This window comes from Grammomys surdaster, unplaced genomic scaffold (assembly GCF_004785775.1).
Source record: "Grammomys surdaster isolate TR1022 unplaced genomic scaffold, NIH_TR_1.0 66, whole genome shotgun sequence".
Taxonomy (NCBI): Eukaryota; Metazoa; Chordata; class Mammalia; order Rodentia; family Muridae; genus Grammomys; species Grammomys surdaster.
The window spans coordinates 14,496,060-14,511,584 of NW_021604568.1; the positions used below are offsets into that span (position 1 = coordinate 14,496,060).

The 15,525-nt window shown below is 46.3% G+C and overlaps 1 protein-coding gene across 2 annotated transcripts in view; it reads right to left on the reverse strand.

Moving 5' to 3' along the window:
* The window catches only part of Gpam (glycerol-3-phosphate acyltransferase, mitochondrial), a 97,018-nt gene that overhangs the window by 60,738 nt on the left and 20,755 nt on the right, over nucleotides 1–15,525 (reverse strand). The gene's annotated exons all lie outside the window — the stretch shown is intronic.

Below are 15,525 nucleotides of genomic sequence, written 5' to 3' on the forward strand. Positions count from 1 at the left end.
CTCTCTCTCTCTCTCTCTCTCTCTCTCTCTCTCTCTCTCTCTCTCTCTCTCTCTCCCTTCCTCCCTTTCCTCCCTCCCTCCCTCCATCTCTCCCTCCTACCTGTCTCTCTCTGTGAGGGGGGAGGGGAGCTTGCTCATGCACTTGCCATGGCACACATGTGGAGGTCAGAGGTCAAATCCTTTGGGGAGTTGGTTCTCAACTTCCATATCTTGTCTGAGTCAGTCCCCATGTGCCGTATACTCCAGGCTGGGTAGCTCCCAAGCTTCTGGGTGATTCTCCTGTCCTTGACTCCTACCTCACAGGGGGTGTGCTGTGGTTATAAATAAGTTCCATCACATCTGGCTTTTTACATGGATTCTGGGGATCAAACTTGGGCTTTCAGGATTGTGTGGCTGAAACTTTTCCCTGGTTATCCATCTTCTTTGGCCCCACAAGGGTTCTTAGTTCATTTTTTTGTCTCTCTTACAAACTGCCACTCATTTCCATCCCTCTTTCAATGACTTGTAGAACCATCAAGATACAAATAATGATTTGTATGTTAATATACAATGTAAGCACCTAGGTCTACAGACACTCATCCTTCTCAGAACACCTCTCTGTGCACCTCTCTCTCTCTCTGTCTGTCTGTCTCTATCTCTATCTATCTATCTATCTATCTATCTATCTATCTATCTATCTCTATCTCTCTGTCTGTGTCTCTGTCTCTGTCTTTCTCTGTGTCTCTCTGTGTGCCTCTCTGTCTCTGTCTGCCTCTCTGTCTCTGTCTCTCTCTAAATATATGTGTGTGTGTGTGTGTGAGTGTGTGTGTGTGAGTGTGAGTGTATGTGAGTGTGTGTGTGTGAATGTGTGTGTGTGTGTGTGTGTGTGTCTTTAGCCAGGTATGTTCTGTTTCCCTCAGAGAAAGATGTAATGTCAGATAAGGGAGAGATCTTGTCCAGCAGGAGACCTCACATGGCTTTAACAACCTGAAATCTCTTTGCAAGAGAAGTGCTGACGGAGGTGGTCCTCACATTAAGCAGGACAGCTTAGCCATGCACAGCTGGCATAAGCTTCAACCTTCTCCTTCTCCCAGCAGAAGAGTCCCAAGAAATTCTATCCTGGGGGTGGGGTCTGCTGTTTCAGTAGTCTGGGGGACAGATAGATAAGCATCTCTTTGGAATATCTTCATCTCTGTGGACACAGTTACATAGCTGAGATGCTTTTGAATCCAAGATCATTCTGATGATGCTTCTCATGTGCTGAGATTACAAGACCATGCATCTGTTCTGAAACACACTAACAGGGGAGAACCATGGACTCTTGGCTCCAAAGGACCCTGGATATTAAGATAAAGCATTTGAGTGTGTCATGGACATTCTGTAAAGAACACAGACAATGATACTGATCAATTTTGTTTCTGAAAAGAGGATCCCAGCAAATCATACATCCCAGATGCACCTCAGATGGCAGTCTAGTTCCTCCTGCCTGAGATTCACATTGATCTTTCTTCAGAGTTCTGATTTGTGGCCATTCTGCTTTACAGCTTCTCGCGTGCATCACACTCAGTGGAGGCCCGGACAAGGCTGGGAACTTTATGTAAACCACAACTAAAACCTCTACAGCATAGATGACAGTGTGAGGTCCAAGAGGGTAAACCATGCCATAGGAATATCACGGATGTCTTTTAAAAGGAAAAGAACATCTTAATCCTTCAGAAATCCATACCATAATATTCGCCATTGAAATAAGGGGGCGTCTGGGAAATATCACAAAAATAATAGAAGGGAGATGTGCATGAAACAAAAACTGGAACAAAATCTATCATAGAAGATACGTGTTGTTGATGTGAGGGATGGGACCCAGGAGGATATATTATTCTCTCTATATATTTGTATATGCATTATTTTTTATTCTTTCATAATTCATGAGAATAAAAGACTCCATCCCTACATGCCACCTCATCATGTGTGAGAGAGCTTGGTAAATACACTGTTGCTAAATGATTGGCTTACCCACTTTTTGTGCTTAACTGCATTTTAGTTGTTAAGAATTCCCCCAGGAAGCCAAGCCTCTTGGCAGATGCCTATAATACTAGCTTCCCTGGAGGACTGAAAGTTTAAAGCTAACCTGGGCTACAGAGAGAGTTCAAGGCCAGCTTGGGCAACTTATGAAGGTCTACCTCATAATCTAGAAAAGTCAAAAGAAGAGCTTCAAGCAGAGCCTGCTCAAGGCCCTAAACTCCATCCAGGTTGCAGTGGGAGGGGAGGGGAGGAGTCCCACGAGAAGCCACTCACGGTTCTGTAGATTGCTCTGAGTGACTCATTAGAACCACAGCTTCTTCAATACTCTGAGCTTGTTTATAGTCAGATGCTGGCCAATAAAAAAAATCATTTAACTTGGGATTCAGAATGGTGCTTAAGAGGTATTCAATGAGAGCCAAAGGGGTGAAGGCAACTCATGGGCACCAGAAAGCCTTGAATGATGCAGAACACCCATACACATGCCTGGATGATGCAGATCACCCATACACATGCCTGGATGATGCAGAACATCCATACACATGCCTGGATGATGCAGAACATCCATACACATGCCTGGATGATGCAGAACACCCATACACATGCCTGGATGATGCAGAACATCCATACACATGCCTAGCCTAGTGCCAGATGAGAATATACTTTTCTCTCGGGTACCTTCTTTTAATCCCTAGAACACCTTGTTCCAGCTGTCTGACCGAAACATCACCATGCTTCTTTATTGGTGTCTCTGTCACCTCTTTGCCTACGTGGTGTGCATGTTTGGCACTCCCAGCTAGAGCACAAGCTGCCTGGAGATAGGAACCATGGCGTTCATATCTCTGTATTCTGTAGTCCTAGCTCAGAGCCTGGTTTAGGATGTACAGGCAATAAATGCTGGGTGCCACAGAAGTCACAAGAGGCCTTCACTCTGATCCCTCTTCAGACCACCTGCTGCAGGAGCACAGATGACTGGTAGCCTCTTGGCACTGCCCCGTTGGGTCCACCATGGCCTTCTGCTAGGGCTAATCCTGTTCAGTGGCTGAAAAGAGTCAGCCCTTCCTTGCCATTCATGTGTATGTACATGCACGCACGCACACACACACACACGCACATACACACTACTCTTGCAGACACCGTATTGCACTGTGGTCTGGTGCTGCTCCTGCATGGCCTCTCCTTCCTCTCTCCCTGCTCACTGGCCTCTCTCTTGCTCTGTGATCTGTGTGCATCTTCTTCTGTTCATTCCACCTTGTCACTGCATAAGTGGCTCCCACAGTGGACGAGAAGTGTTGGCTTCTCTTTGGTATCTGCCTCTCAGAAGCTCCAAACTGCTGCAGATTGGCTGCTTACTGTACCTGAACCCCACCCATCACAGATATCTACCGTGCCCTTTCTTGCTCATAAAACCAATTCTCTCAACTCCCCATTTTCCCTTTTAAATATTTGGTGTGAACGTCTTGCCCTAATTAGAACAAATTAAATAAATTCTTCTGCAGGAAACTTGAATCCTCTATTTGGGTTTGTCTTTTGTTTTTTTGGGCAGGGTCTCACTATGTAGCACTAGGTGGACTCAAGCTCACAGCAATCCTCCTGCCTCTGGCTCCTGGGTGCTGGGCTTACTGTCATGTAGCATCATCCTCCTGGGCTCAAACATTCTGTTTTGAAGACCAGTGAAGCAGTGGCTTGTGTAGCAGAATATTTCTCCCACTACTTTGTATACTCGTTGATTGGGCTGTATGAGAGGTAGGCAGAGTGAGGAGTCGGGAGGAGAAGGAAGAGGAGGAGCTAGGAGGAGTAGGACCGGAGGAGAGAGAGGAAGATGGAAGCAGATGTGCGCATATCTCTAGCAGTCTAAGGTAGTTGGTATATCTAGGTTAGGTATTGAGTAACACCTCTAATTGTGTGGGCGTCTTGTTAATTCAAAATCACCAAACATATGAAGCCTTTGGATAATCTTCAAGCATTAAAGTCTCATTTCTACTTGGTACTGCGTGGATGGCGAGATGGTCTGGGATCTGCAAAGCGTTGTGGAGACAATGTGGTAGATTGGCAGAGCCATCTCCCACACTGGCATCTTGTGGGTGCCAGGGCCAGTGCATTTGGCCAGTCAGAGGCGAGAAGCAGCGAGAATACACTGCTGCTCTGGTGGCCTCAGGCCTTGTCTAGTCGGGAGCATGGCGGCCCCACCAAACAAGCCAAATTGGGTACAGCCATTTTAAATATTACCTGAAACAGAGTTGGGCAGCCTTGTATAGTTAAAACTAGTGCTCCAAGCAGAGAACATCCCACAGGGACCTACTTTCTTTATTCTTAGGATGAGGCTTATAGCATCTTCCTTCTCCCTTCACAGAGACTTTAGAGGGATGGATGCTCTTTACACCACTTCAAAGCTGAGGCTGAAGAGAGGGCTCCAGAGCTAAGGGTGCCTCTCTCTTGCACTGACTGCAGTTCTGATCCCAGAACGCACATCAGGTGGCTTAGTCCTACCTACCTGAGTCCTGGGGGATCTGGTGCCTTCCTCCAGCCTTTGCATGTACCTGCACACATGTACACATCATACACACACATGCACACAATTGAAATTCAAATAATAAATTTCAAAAAATAATAAAGTGCTGGGTTGGTAAACGTTGGTGCAAAGAGTACAGTGATAACTATTTTATAGGCCCAGTCTTTCTTAGTTCTGCCATGCAATGAAAAGGCTACCCAAAGTTGAGCGTGAGTGAGCATGACTGTGTCTCAATAAAACTTTATGAAGCTGAAGCTATAACACTGTATGAGAGTGAGATGGACTATGAGAGTCAGAGGGCTTCAGTTGGCTCATGTTTGCCCCAGAAACATGGAATCTTATGGTTACACAATTTATAACAGTCATGATAATGGATGGCCTAACTGTTCCTCAGACATTCATGACAGACCTGACTAATCATTCTGGAGCACCTACTTGAAGGACTAGAGATGGTTTCAAAAATCCTCCTGGACCTAGTGCTAGAGATAAAGTTAAGTTGGTCGTGTAGGGATGTCTGCCTGTGTCCCACCCACCCCCATCTTGTTCTGCTTCCATGGCTCACAACTGAGAAAAAAGCCAGTGAGAAATCTGTAGCAATAAAGATACAAGCAATTTGAAACACATAGAGAGCAATCTTCAACGTTAAACGTGCTGATGTAGAGCTAAAACCCAGCCCTTTACATTTCCAAAAAAAGAGAAAGAATTAAATCATTTTCCACAAGGAGCAAGAACAGCTGAACCCAAAGTCTTTTCTTTCTTCTCCCTAGAAAAGGCAGAGCTCTGTTCTGCTAGGATGGATAGGTGTTTGTTCTGTTCTTCACAAGCAGAAAGTGGGGCAGGCTCCCTGACCCTGGGTACTGCCCAGGAGGCATGGTCCATCCTCTCTCTTCTACAGGACAGGCTAAGTAGGGAGAGGCAGATGCAGGCTGCCTGCTCCCCCACCAAGCCAGTGTCCTGTGTGCTCTCTTCCCCTCTTATCTCAGCCCCTTCATAAGGAAGATCAAAGCCTCCTGTAAACTATGCAGCTTCCTGGTACTGAAGTCCACTCTGGCACCAGGAAGCCAAGCTCCTTAAAATAGTAAATAGGTGAGCCTTTGTTACTTGGGGACAGCTATTCCTTCTGGAATCTAATGGTGATCAAGGAGTTTCTTTACAGTTAAGTTACACATTCTGTAGGTACCCCAAATTCCCCAGCCTGCAGAATCTCTTGTTTATATGCAAACACATTCTGTAGGTACCCCAAATTCCCCAGCCTGCAGAATCTCTTGTTTATATGCAAACACATTCTGTAGGTACCCCCAAATTCCCCAGCCTGCAGGATCTCCTCTTTGTTTATATGCAAACAATCACAAACAGTTAATAGTATGATAGTAGCATCGCAGTTAGTGACACTTGATTTTAGATGACTTCACCTGGTTAGGGATTCCCCAGTGGCCCATGTGGATGACAGCTTGGCTGCCTGACAAGGAAGTGTCGAGGAAGTCCCTTGAGGACCAGCAGCTGCTGTATGGGTGCTAGCTTCCATCCTGGAAGGCAGTGTGAGCTGGTTTTCACAGTAAGGTTAACCATTTCCCTTAGCATACATAGCTCAAAGTTGCCCACAACTTCAGAAGAGCTAAAGTACTGGCAAAAATCTTCCTCTTCCTCTTGTTCTTCATAACCATTTTTTACATTTTTTAAAGTGTATGAGTGTTCTGCTCACATGTGTATCTCTGAATCCTGTGTATCCTGGCACTGGAGTTGCAGACCATTGTGAACAATAGCCTGCTGAGGCTCAAACCCAGGTCTTCTGCAGTGACAAGTGCTCTTAGCCACTGACACATCTTTCCAACCCATGAAGCTCTCATAATGGCCCTGCCTGACAACCACTGGCTTCTAGAGAATAGACTCTTGAGGCTGTGACTAGCAAGCACAGTCTTGGAAAGCTACAGACTAAGGTTCGAACACTCAAGAGTTCTGGGTCACCCAGATTCATCTGGGGTCTCCCTTTCTCTCCAACTCCCTGCACGACATCCACCAGCCTGATATCACTCCCAGAGCTTGTTTGAGAGCAGTGGGTTTGAAGGGCTTGCTACAGAGCAGTCTAGTCCCCTTCAGACCATCGGGAATCACTCACGGATCACTCATCAAATGATGAGGACTCCTAGTGTGTTCCTAGCCTTCCGCCAGGGTGTCAGCTTCTAAGCAGGAAGCACCGGTTAATTTTGTCTGCCCACTGTAGTACCTCTGCCATCCGGGAGGAAGCCTGCCACAGAGACCAAGAGTCAGGAGCCAGGCTCAGACTGCCTGTGTTCTTAGGATCACTCACTGCTTACGTGGTACTTGTTCATTTTTTTTCTGAAGAACTTTTTACTGGAGCCCTACTGTGTGCTAGATTCCATGCTACACAGTGGGTTTACAGATAAGATGAGCAAAATCCTTATGCTCCACAGCTTAGAATGTCACTTAGGACATGCCAAGTATCCTGCTTGGGTTTCCTGTTGTTTCCTAAATATAAGATGGTTTTAGTTTGGTTTTTTTCCTAGTTCTCTCTCCTCTCTTCTTCTCTCTTCCCCTTTTCTCTTTTCTCCTTCTCTCTTCTCTCTCCTAAGCAATTTGTGTAGTGTTTGTGTGGGTGGGGGAGAAGGCTGGTACTACCTGAACACTGACCATAGTCTTAATAAATGACAGTTGTGTTCTTCCGTGTTCAGGAGAGTCCTTAGTGTCTTGAAGGCAGGTCCAGAAGGAGGCCGTGCATGCAGAGGTCGGGAGTGAGGATTCAGTGAGGAAATACTCACCAGGCCGGGTGCCAACCCTCTGACCTTGGCCCAGTTTGTTACAAGGCACAGTGTGAACCCTGCCACACTGTGGGAAGTCCTCTTCCTCTTGTGGTGATTCTGCATCAGTAACAGCAAGTGTGCAGAAACCTCTCAGGTTCTTCTCATGTAGGAATACCCAGATGATGATCCTAGGTAACCACATAGCCCCTACTTTACATCCCTGCAGGTGGTCCTGACACCTCAGTACTGAAAGTAAGTATAGTGTTTCAACTGGTCTTCCCACAAAGGGAAGGTCCATCGAATTGACCTTTGACTTCATATTATCAGAAGCATGAAGGAGGATACAAGACTCAGTCTTTTCTCTGTGTCTGTCTGTCCATCCACACTTAATGCCTTCTGACCACTTGCCCACTATCCACTCCTTGCAGGGACCACCTCCTCCCAGAGCCCAACCATTGGCTATCCTCACTCCTCTCTTGCTCAAGTGACTTATCTGATGGCTATAAGGTCCAAAGCCCATTAGGCTCCCACAATCATCAAGAGACTTTGACTTCTGGCCTTCTGGCCTCCTCCAGTCAAAACCCAACAAGACTCATGTCTTGAGCAACTCCCACATCACTCTGATCCTGACTGCAAAAAGGTGAGTCCAGCTGAGAAAGACATGAGGTTAAAGACACCTGACCCATCGGCTCTTGCCCTGTGGCTGAACATGGACAGGAATAATTCAAGGTTCCCTGTCATCATTCGCAACTATTGCCCAACCATACATAAGGAGGAGTGCACGGCAAGTTCCTGCTGGCTTTTGGAACCACAAACAGTCTGGATTGATTTGTTCTTAGGGCTCATTGGGCAACCGTGCTGACCTCTTTCCTCTTTGCCAGGCCATGAGGCTCCCTGCTGACTCGCAGCCCATCCTGATAAGCAAGAGCATCGGCCTCTCACTTGTAAAGATCTAAGATGCACAGTGTACCACCGGCCACAGCGCAATCCAAGTCTCCAGGAGACACAAAACGAAACCACTGCTCCCTCACTAACCATCCCCAGATCTTTCCAAATACAAGCTTCCTTCCAAACTTAATCATGGCATCACCAGGTTAGATGTGTTTGTAGCAACAGTAACTGGGTGGTGAGTGATGGCCGAAGATTCTTTTCGAATCAAAGTCTGTAACGCTGTCATTTTGAATGGTCTGCTTAAGTTTATGAAATACAAACATTTTGTACTCTGGGTTCTGTTAAGAGATTTATGTCTATAGGATATATACTATAAAGAACTTAAAATATCACACGCTAAAATCCAATCAATACATGGCCAAATTAAACAAAAAGCTCTCAAAAAAGACACAGATTCCGTGTGTGTGTGTGTGTGTGTGTGTGTGTGTGTGTGTGTGTGTTTTCAAAACCCTCATCCACCGAGGAAATGCAAATCAAAACTACATTGAGATACCTCTGTCTCAAGCAGTCAGAATGACAGTCACCAAGAGAAAAATATACTAACAAATGCTGATAAAGATGGAGAGGGAAAGCAAATCTGGTACACTGTAGTGGAAAGGAACTAGAGAAGCCACAAAGGAGACCAGTAGGAGGCCTTCAAAAGCTGAAAACTGCTGATATAGGATTCAGCGATACCACCTCTGAGAGTCTATGTGAAGGAATCTACCACACCACAGAGACTCTGGCATGCCTGTGTGCACCATACATAGACAAGTTACATAAACAGGTTAGATGTTCAGCAGTGAATGAATGCAAGACGAAACGTAAACGCACAGTTTATAGCGGAGTCTTACTTAGCTATAAAGAAAAATAAAATTATATCATTTACAGAAAGACGGGTAGAGGTAGAGATCAAATAAACCAGATTCAGGAAGACAAATGCCAGATGATCACCCATATGGGGAATTCACATTAAAAAGAAGACACACAGGCTGGAGAGATGGCTCAGCCATTAAAGACTAGGTTCACAACCAAAAGAAGACACATGTGCACATGCACACAAACACACACACACACACACACACACCTATGACATAAAAACAGCAAGAGAACCATTGGGCAAAGGAGAGAAGCCGCAGAAGGAAAGGTAGAGGACAGTGATTATAACTTAAGTGTATGATACACATGTATGAAAATGTCATACTAAAACCCATTATCTTGTGTAATGAATATATGCTAATTTTAAAAGCCTACAAAGATCATCTAAATGATGATCTACAAAATCTTTAAAAATTCTGCAACAAACAAATCAGAGAATTAAAGTCAACCTGCTAGTATCTATTGAGCACGAGCTAATATGCTGTGATACACAAAACTATGTCCTCAAGTTGGGGATGTGACACAACCATTGGATCAGTACATTTTCTGTTGACATGACAAGATACTTGAGTCTAAATACTGTATGAAGAAAAGAAGTTTGTTTGACCCACAGTTTGGGAGAGTCCAAGTTCAAGATCTGGTGGTCCATCGGTTCAGTGTCTGGTGAGGATGTGCTAGCTGCATCACAACACATCATAGACTCTGAAAAGGACCGCAGGGACCAAGCTCACTTTCAAGCGCTCTCAATAACTAGCTACTGGAGGCCATCATTCATCCCTCCTGAGACCTCAGAGATCCAATCACCTTGCACTCAGCCCATCTCAAAGGTCCCATCACCCTGCACAACTGCACTGAGGAGCAGCCTCTAGCTCACACATCTCAGGGGGACAAACCACATTCCAACCCTAGCACTCCCTGCACGGTGGCGAGGTCGGGGATACTACACATCCTACGTAAAAACAGTGCAGACTCAGCCTGATACTGGAAGGGTCTTCAGGAGTCGTCCAGCCAGGACAGACTTCATGGCCACCCTTGCTGCAAGGGAGTGATATTTTGTACTCTATGAGCTCTGAAGAGGAGGTAGGCAAAGGAATACATTAGTAAATAGGTCCCATGGGTCACCAGCACCTGCATGTAGCACATACTCCTTCTCTAATAAAATACAGATGGTTTTCTGTTGAGTATCCAGAGACGGGAAAGGGAGGCTGGGGTCCTTTGTTCCAACCTAAGGCAGGCACGGTTTCCGTAAGTTTTCCCAGCCTTCCCTTTTGAAAACAAATTTAAAAAGGGGGACTTTTGTAACTGCCGTTTCTTTTGTAACGGCCGTCAGGTTCTGTTACTTTGTAAAGGCCGGCCGGTTCTGCTGCTCCGGTCGGCAGGTCAGGGTCTAGCAAGAGAGAAAGTGGGGACGGAGGAAGGGGAAAAAAGGGGCGAGAGACGCAAAAGATAGATACAAGCCAGAGTCTGGTGGAGTCTCTTCAAGTCTTCTTTATTCTCCTCTCTTCTTACTATATTCTCACTCCTTCAGTCTCCTGACACCTCTCACTTTCTCTCTCCTTCCTCTACTTCCTACTACTTACTACCTCCTACTTTCTACCTCTACCTCCTCGACTCCTCTACTCCTCTACTCCCCTATAGAAGGGAAATCCTGGGTATTTATACCCTTTACCACGTGACTTGCCCTCGTGGACAATCTCAACTGAAGCCACTATGTCACGTGCCTTGTAGCCATGGATACCAGGAGCACCTGGCAGCTGGGGGCACTAAACAGTGTAACAAGATGTTTATCAGAGTGTGCTCAGCTATTGCAGGCTGTTGAAACAAGTCTCTTGTCAGGGTATATGGCTCGAGATGGCTGTAAAGATGATAGCCACTTTCGGCTAAGAGTCGGCTCCCAACAGGTTTCTACTGTCATCCTATAAGAGGCCATCGATGGCCTCCGAGAATGTACCATGCAGCCCTGCTTTAAGTTTTCTAAAACTAGAAGCTTAAACTGAGGGGTTTTTTTAAAGGGTTTTTTTTTCCTTTTATTTTTTTTTTTGGTGTTATTTGTTTGTTTGGGTTTTTTTTTTTTTTAGCACGTATAAACTATACACAATGGTGGGTATACCTTGACATTTTCGTGTTAATATTCTCTCTTACTATCTCTTGCTCCTTCTTTTTTAAAATTTATTTTTCTTTACATTTATTCATCTCTCATACAATACACCTCAACTGTAGTGTCCCTCTCTCCACTCCTCCCAGTGCCTCTCCCCGTCTCCCCTCTCCGAAGATCCAGTCCTTCATTTGCCTTCAGAGAAGAGCAGGCCTCCCAGGGATATCAACCAAACACATCATAACAAGACACGTAAGACTAGGCACAAACCCTCATATAAGGCTGGCCCAGCAACCCAATAGGAGAAAAAGGGTTCCAAGAGCAGGTGAAAGAGTCAGAGACACTCCCATTGCCATTGTTAGGAGACCCTTAACCCCAGCACACACACACACACACACATGTACACACACACTCATGCACATACACATATGCACACACAGGTACACACACACTCACGCACATATGCACATACACGCACACACAAACACATTCACACACACACGTACACACACGTACACACACACTCACGCACATATGCACACACAGGTACACACACACTCATGCACATATGCACATACACACAAACACATTCACACACACACACACACACACACACACACATCCTTGCTACCCTTGCTGTCAACCTTTCAAGGCTCAGAGAGCACAGGGAAGAGGGAAGGGCTCAGTAACCACGGCATTTCTCTTGCTCCTCCTCAATTCCATCCCAACCAGTCTTCCTTCTACCTTCCTATGTGTGCGTGTTTTGCTTGGTGACCCAGTAAGTTCAACTATGGTTAAAGAAACATGGGCAACTTATCAGTAGCTACATCACTGAAGAAAAAGTCTCCCCTGTCCCAGCAACCACTGTTTGCTTGTAGATCCCCAGAGAGGAGCTAGCCTCTCGTGAGTTCCTCCCCTGTCCATGAGAGGATGCTGACAGTGTATTGTGCCAATCATGTGCTGGTAAGCACAGCTGCTGAGAGTTCCAGAATGAATTGGGCGTGGCATGCCCAAAGGCGGCATTTCATAGCATCCCACCTCTTCCCTCTCTCCTGGTGCTGAGACTTGAGGGATTGGCAGCACGGGTGTGTGTGTGTGTGTGTGTGTGTGTGTGTGTGTGTGTGTGTGTTATACAGAGGTCCCATTGAAGGCTGAGCATTCAACAGTACTTATTCTCAGCACTTTGACCAGTTGGGAACCCTCAGCAACCACCACAGACTGCAAAAAGAGGCTTCTCTGATCAAAGCAGACAGCAGGGCTAACCTGTGGACATAAAGACAAATACTTAGAAGGGTGCTTGACAGGCACATCATGACCATTTAACAAAATGACAGCAGTGGCGTCCTCTAGGGCACTACTAGTTCTTAATGCATGTGTATGCACACAGAATTCCATGTCTGCATATTCACACTCTCATGTGTTTTGTTGTTGTTCAAGACAGTGGTTCAATGTGAGGCCTAGGCTAGCCTCAGACACATTTCTGCTGTAACCCCCTAAGTACTGGGATGACATGTGTATACCGCCTCACTAAATATGTATCTTCAGAAACAACCGAATTCATACTTTGTGCATACTTAGAGACAATTCTGTCTCTAAAACGCAAATTTTAGTGCTTTTTATTGATTTTCCCATGCGACCTGTTTTATTCTTTTATTTTGCTTCTTACCTGTAACAGGCATGCATTCCCTTTCAATAAATAAGCAAACAGTATTCTCTAAGCTGGTAATTATTTGTGGTGTGTTGTCACAGAACAACAGTATATCAGATGTGTTCTCAGCTTTCATAAATATATATATATTTATATATGAAAAGCAAAAGTCTGAAAAAATGTCTCCAAATGTTTTAAGTCTAGATTGATGTTTTCATTTTCTTCCTCTGCTTTTTTTGTGTGGTGTGTGCATGCGTGTGTGTGTGTGTGTGTGAGAGTGTGTGTGTGTGTCTTCCAAATGGATCCTTACTTACATGTGAAACAAATGACATTCATGGGTAGAGCAGTTGTTCTCGGGGGCTGGGAGGAAACTGAGAAACTGGCTTTGGGAAGAGAGAGGAGAGCGGGGGTGTGGGGCGGGGGAGTAAGGGAGCGTGAATGAATGGGAATTCTATTGAGAAACAGGCCTTTGATTGTTTAGACTCAAAAGGCCAGAGTAAAATGTTGACACCTCCCATTTTTTTTCTACCAGGGCAGTTTCTACTAAGAAATTCTAAACCCCCTTAACATTCTTTAGGGGATTCTCAAGTCCAGGGCTCAGAACTATGCATAGAGAGCTATTTGTTCCTGGATGGAGAGGCAGCTGGGAAACTGTTTGAGCAAATATGGCTTCAGGAAGGGGAGCGTTCATGTCAGCCTCTTGTCACAGGGCTGTAAGGCTGTCCAGTAGGCTGTCCAGCAGGCTGTCCAGCAGAAAGACACCCTTAATTTTTGGTGGGGGTGATAACCTCTGTGCAAATCCAGTAGCTATTTCTTGATATCTCTCTCTGTCTCTCTCTCTGTCTCTCTGTCTCTGTCTCTGTCTCTCTCTCTCTCTCTTGTCCTCTCCCTCCTTCTCCTTCTTCGTCCCTTTTCTACTCCCCCTCCCCTTCTGTCTCCATCCCACACAGCAATACCAGGAAAGGGAAGGGAAGGGAAGGGAAGGGAAGGGAAGGGAAGGGAAGGGAAGGGAGGGAAAGTTTCTTTTTACTCAGAGCTTCTGGAACAGTGGGACTAATGCAAGGCCCGATGAGCGAATGCCAAGAAGTGTATACTGACAGGAGCCTGATATAGCTGTCTCCTGAGAAACTCTGCCAGAGCCTAACAAATACAGAGGAGAATGCTCGCAGCCAACCATAGGACTGAGCAGGGGGTCCCCAATGGAGGAGTTAGAGAAAGGACTGAAGGAGCTGAAGGAGTTTGCAACTCCAATATTAACCAACCAGACCCCTGTAGCTCCCAGGGATTAAACCACCAACCAAAGAATACACATGGAGGGACCCATGGCTCCAGCTGCATATGTAGCAGAGGATGGTCTTGTCAGGCATCAATGGGAGAAGAGGCCCTTGGTTCTGTGAAGGCTCGATGCCCCAGTGTAAGAAAATTCGAGGTCAGGGAGACAGGAGTGAGTGGGTGGGTAGGTGGGTGGGTGGGTGGAGGAACACCCTAATAGAAGCAGAAGAGGGGAGATGGGATAGGGGGTTTCCATGGGGGAAGCAGGAAAGGGGATAACATTTGAAATGTATAAAGAAAATATCCAGTTAAAAAAATCTTAAACTAGCAACTCAGGCAAGTGTCCCAGTGTTCACAGAAGGGAAAATCTTGGCCTAACCCAGACATCAGGAAAACTGGAGGGAGACGATAAGAAAGATCTATATGTAGAATGGAAGTTACCTAATGGGAGGGAAGACAAGGAAAACAATGTCCCTCCAGCACAGCCCCTGAGAAAAGCAAGGGCTAGGGCAAGGGGGAGGCCAGCAATTTTCTGTAGCCATGTTATAAGACAAGGGAAAACAAGACTTGAACAGTAGCCACCGAGGGAAGTGGGGGGCAGATAGAGTTTGCACACCGTGTGACAGAGTGCAGCCACTCAGGGCTCAAGCAGGAACAAGGCAGGATCAGGGCCTGCTGAGTAAACGAACAGCTTCTTTGCAAACCTGGGCACATATAGGTCAGGAAGGCCTTCTGGAAACCAGGGCCCTGGACTCAGGAGGCTACTGGGTGTCCTGATAACTGCTCATAAGCTGGAGTCTGCTCAGAAGATGAATGTCTCCCCAATTACGGACTAGCAACGAAGGTAGGAAAAGGAGCCAAGAGTGGAGGCACTGAAACTTGTCTCTCTTCTGCAGGGTGACATCTGAACAGCTTGCCACCCCATCAAGCGAGCCTTGGGGTGAGGTTGCACCTTCAAGACTCAACATTGGAGCTTCCTGCTGTGCACCAGGTATATCTGTGCCCGTGGTGCCTCAGTGCCCAACTCTCTGCTCCACACACGTGATCCCTCTCGAGCTGCCGCAGTGGGAAGAGGCCTCACTCCTTATGTGCAGGGCTGAATCAGCTTTTCTCACCCTAGCTATGGTGCTGGCCAAACTCCTTCCCTGTTAGCCTGCCTGGCCTCATGCGTGGTGTGATGAGAGGCCCAGGTTTAATGCACATGGCCCTCCAAAGTCCACTGGCTCTCTTGCTCCTCTTGGCTGACCCGGCTCCAACCCCCACACAACCTAAGCACTGGTCAGTCTTGTACTTTGGCCAGGAGCCACACTGACCACAGCCGGCCCTCCTGACCCCCTCCTCTCTCAATTCCAGCCCCAGGGACTCAGTTTCTCTCAAGCTCTGAGTGTTCTCTCATCCTGGCATTCTGACATGTTCTGGAAGTCCTTCAGCC